Source organism: Alexandromys fortis, unplaced genomic scaffold (genome assembly GCF_014885135.2).
Source record: "Alexandromys fortis isolate MF-2015 unplaced genomic scaffold, M_Fortis_MF-2015_v1.1 scaffold_22, whole genome shotgun sequence".
In the NCBI taxonomy this organism is placed as follows: Eukaryota; Metazoa; Chordata; class Mammalia; order Rodentia; family Cricetidae; genus Alexandromys; species Alexandromys fortis.
This window is the reverse complement of record NW_026067900.1, coordinates 11,582,681-11,587,501: the sequence shown is the minus strand read 5'-3', so window position 1 is coordinate 11,587,501 and position 4,821 is coordinate 11,582,681. Positions and strand designations below refer to the sequence as shown.

General features: G+C 42.9%; 1 protein-coding gene across 1 annotated transcript in view; it reads right to left on the bottom strand.

Moving 5' to 3' along the window:
- Positions 1-4,262, bottom strand: part of LOC126491445 (glutathione S-transferase A4) — a 22,575-nt gene extending 18,313 nt beyond the window's left edge. The window contains exon 1 of the mRNA XM_050127127.1: positions 4,133-4,262. The gene's annotated coding sequence lies outside the window, so the exon portion shown is untranslated. The remainder of the gene's footprint in view (positions 1-4,132) is intronic.
- Between the last annotated feature and the right edge of the window lie 559 nt (positions 4,263-4,821).

Genomic DNA, 4,821 nt, shown 5'->3' with positions numbered 1-4,821 from the left:
AAGGAAATTGAAGCAGTAACAAAGAGAGGTCCCCAACCTACAGACCTTTAGTAAGAAGAATGAGGCAGGAATGAAAAATCTTCCAACTAGAGAACAGCTGGGCCCAGAGGGACTCGCCGCGGAATTCCATTAGATGTTCAAAGAAGATCTACAGCTAACATTTCTTGTATTCGTTAAAAAAAGAAAGCGATAGGGCTGGAGAGATGGCTCAGTGGTTAAGAGCACTGGCTGCTCTTGCAGAGAGAGGTTCTGAGTTCAATTCCCAGCAACCACATGGTGGCTCACAACCATCTTAATGAGATCTGGCGCCCTCTTCTGGTGTGCGGGCATACATGGAGGCAGAATGTATACATAAGAAATAAATAAATCTTTAAAAAAAGAAAGAAAGAAAGAAAGAAAGAAAGAAGGAAAGAAAGAAAGAAAGAAAGAAAGAAAGAAAGAAGGAAAGAAAGAAAGAAAGAAAGAAAGAAAGAAAGAAAGAAAGAAAGAAAGAAAGAAAGAAGGAAAGAAATAAAGAAAGTGATAGAAAGACAAGGAGCACTCCCAAACCCCTTCAAGCCCAGACCGGTATACAAAGGAGCAAAGCATTTGAACAGTGGTGAGAAACCAAGGCATTGTCAGTCCTGTGTCTCTCATCCAGGTTCTGCTTGAGTTGGTTTGAATTAAATTATTTTTAAATATGCAAAGTGCTACTTTTCTCAGTAATCACTTCTTCATGCACAAAGAAAAAAGTGGCACCTGGGCATAGTGGGGCACATCCCAGGCTGAGGCAAGGGAATCCTGCTGCCCGTCTCCAAGTGTCTGGTCATTTAGCAAAATTATTTAGCATCTGCTCTGTGTATCTAAGTTTCTCTAGATATGCTGTTCCCAAATATATTTTGCTAAAATGCATTACGATCAATCAGGTCAGCCTCACACATAGAAATTAAAGTTTTTGCCAAAAGAAAAAAATTATCACAAATTTTTTTTTTGGTTAAGTATATTGAAAGATATAGTGTCATTAAAACAAAAACAAACAAAATACCATACTGTTGGCCTGGGGGGGGTGTGCAGTGATAGAATAGTTGCTTCACAAGCAGAAAGTCTTGGGTTTCACACACACACACACACACGTGCACACATGGTGAGCACACATATAACACAGCGTTACAGAAATTGCACAGAGCCTTACAGAATGTCTTAAGTCACTTCCTGCTGTTATTTGCTTTCTGTTACTATGATAAAAACTCTGACCGACAACACTTGCTTTACTTTTCCTGGACATAGTCTGTTGAGGGAAGCCAAGGCGGAAGCTGAAGCAGAGACTTCTGAAGCGTGGAAGGAACACTTTCTACTTACTGGCCTGCTTCTCGGGTCTTGCTTAGGCTGTTGTTTTAGAGTAGAACTCTGAGAGGCAGGAATGGACTTGAGAACCAACAAATCAAAAAAACTCCGGTTCCTACTCCTCGAGAGTTGTCCAAGGATGTACCGAGTTAAACAGAGCTAGCTCACCAATTGGGCTTTTGGTGCCATGACCTTGGGAGCTGAGGTTTCAGAACGGGAGCCCGGGCACAGCAGTTCATTCCAGAGCTCATTTGGGCTGAGCAGAGAGTAGCCCTGAGTGACAGCTTTCGGCTAACTGGGTCACTGCTTAGAGAAAAGGCAGCAAGTCCAAAATCTTCCGGACGGAAGAACACTACTCCTACTACAGTTGCACGAGTTAAGCCACAGATACTAGCTGAAATTTCAGCTCTAAGCCAGGCAGGAGGATAGTTTAGGGCTGCCCGGGCTACAAAGAGAGTTCATCACCAGCTTGAGCAATTTAGTGAGACCCCGTGTCAAAACAAAAGTAAAAGGATGGATGAAGACATTGCTTAGAGCGGTTACTGAGTATAAACAAGGCCCTAGTACAATCGAGCAATAAAAGAAAAAGAAAAATTGCACCTCTCTTTTTAACTAGGTTCTTAAGTTCTATGAGCCTCAATCTTCTCATTCATTCAAAACCAATGGTGTTCTTCATATCTGTTCATTGATAACTCGTTTCATTGGCTACGACACTGAGAGGAGATATCATGCAAATCACGGAACATAGCAAACCGAAAACTGACCCTCCTCCCTCTCAGATGATGGCAACATTTGCAGGTGAGAAAAGAGGAACCTTGTTTCTGTCAGGAGGGAGCAGCATTCTCCAGAGCGCACTTTTGGACCACCAGAAGCAGTTTCTAGGTGCCTCTTAGGAAGGGAAGGTAGAGATGGGGCTGGAGAAATGGCTCAACTGTTAATAGCCTTGGCTGCTCTTCCAGGGGAATCGGTTTCATTTTCCAGAACCCACATGGCAGCTCACAACAGCCTATAAGTCCAGTTTCAGGGGATCTGACACCCTACTGTACACATGAGGTGCCCAGACATGCATGCGGGCAAAACATACACATTTTTTTTTTTTTTTTTAAGGAAAAGAATTGAGGAGACCTGGTCCAGATGAAGTTTAGGAAACTGAGTCTAGAACAAAAATTCAACCAGCCTGCCCTGGGGCTCAGTATATAACCCTGGTCTACTTTTCCCATAAACCAACCACTGGGCCAACACGGGAACATGGGTCTTTGTGTTGGATGTCGCCAGCTAGCATAGGCTCCTGCTTGAAATCAGCTCCTCCAAATAGCTCCCAATACGTTATGTGGATTTTTACTGCAGCCACACAGCACCCCTGTGGGACAGAGGGTCTTGGTTATCTACTCCCCATCTTTCTTACTCAGACATTTAATTTTATCAATTAAGTGGATTGATTGGTTTGTGTTCCCCAAATGCCAAGGGCTTACTTACACACTTTCTTAGATAAAAAACATAAAGCTAAGCAAGAGACACTTACCTACCTAGGTCCTCATAGCTACTCAAGAATAAACCAAGTGAGCTGCCCTGTGGTATTTAAAGACTAGGGTGGGCAAGTCTGAGAACAAGTGAATTAGAGCTTTTTTTTTTTTTAAGAGCCCCATCTTCTAAGCGCAGCACAGCTCCTCCCTCCCTGCACAAGTAAGAAGGAAAACTTCAGTGTTGGATTGTTTGAGTGGAATCGTCCCAACACTCATGGAGTGGACACATAGATGCAGAAAGATTTTGTTTACCATTGAAGCGTTACGGCACGCTACGGCTGCCACCTATCTCCTTTTTAAGTAGGAAAACAAAATATTTGAAAATTTTCTAGGGAGGAACAAATATATAGTTGCTCAAAATACTAATACTAATAAATATTTTTAAATTTTCAGCTTTGTATCTTATGTCAATCAGTCAGTTAAAACCTCACTTAAATCTTACGTACTTTCTTTTGAAGCTAGAGTTGATGTATAATGAACGAGGGTGTTTTAGCATGCCCAGTCATATAAAAGCTGTGCACAGACAATGCAAGCCTGTAAGGCCATAAATGAATGTCCATCTGCTAGTTTCTTCAGTTACACACACTCCCTGGTAAGCAGGGAGAGAAGTTAGGACGAGTAATAAAGATGAACTTTCAAGATGGCTGGCTTCTTCTACACCCTCCTGGCTGGAGACAAAGGCCAGGCCCCTTCAAACAAGGTCTTGGAGGCTTTCTTCTCCTACTAGCCGGCCCACTGAAGAAAAACTAGCTCAGCAAATTCCTAGCGGAATCAGGATATGTTTACACAAGGGTAGCAGGCCTGCAAAACACCTTTCCTTCCAGGTGACCAACCCTAAGTTAGGGGAGGAAAAACAACTCCTCAGAGACTTAAGACCCCAGCCCTGTGGAGGGTCTTTCACTCTGTGTGCGCTGTGTGTGTGTGTGTGTGTGTGTGTGTGTGTGTGTGTGTCGCCCCATCCCCAGTAAATGCTGATTCTGTCTGCTCCTGCCTGTGGGTGTTTGAGATCTCTTGTCACTGCTACTTCTTGAGGTCGAGGTTTTTCCTGCCTTTTAATAATTTAATTGGCAGAAAAAGCGAACCCTACCAAGACCCCTGGATCGTATCAATCACTTATCTTCTATGCAGAAAAATTTGTGCCTTTTATCTGGCCTACACAAGCTTTGAAATAATGGCCATCAAATAAATCACAAATTAAGATGATTGCCGATTATAAGCTGTAGATTTAGTGTAACTATTCAGCTCAAGAGGAGTACACACACACACACACACACACACACACTAACCTTATTCTTCTAGAACTGGTCTCCAGGCACTGGAGAAGGAAGCTGCTAAATCGGCTAAAAGAAAGTTCAGAGCCCTTCAGATTTGATAGCAAGCTTCCGCCCACCAGCCAGTGAGCTTTTAAGAAGTGCGCAAGCCTCCAAGGCTTCAGTTTGTGCTCTCAGCTCAGTTAACTCTTTGTTCCCCGGGGAGAACTGGTGTGCTGGAGAAACTTTCCCCGGCTCATTCAACAGACATTTCTGAGTACACTCTTTTGGGGTGTTGGCACTACAGAGGGGGCATGGCGATTCCACTTCTTGTGCTGGCAGTGTTTACATTCTCTTTGGGGGGAAGCTTAGGTAATATAAAGATATAGATAAATGCACCGTATTCAAAATAGCCATAGCAGCAACATATTGAGTGGTTATAGCTTGTAGATCCGTGGATTCATTGTATGTCAACAGAATCATGAAGAACAGTAGAGAAGAACAGGAGAATGGGAACGTTATGCTATGGTCCATTTTTGTGCTGCTAAAAAAACAGAAGCCTTGAGACTCAAGAGTTTATTTTTGAAAACAAACGAAAAGTTTACTGACAGTTCAGCAGGTTGGGCAATCTGAAATTGAGAGGCTTTCACCCAGAAAGGAAGGCTATCTTATTGCCTCGTTCTACAGTACAAGGTAAAATGAAAGGAAAAAAGTGTGTCCTTAAC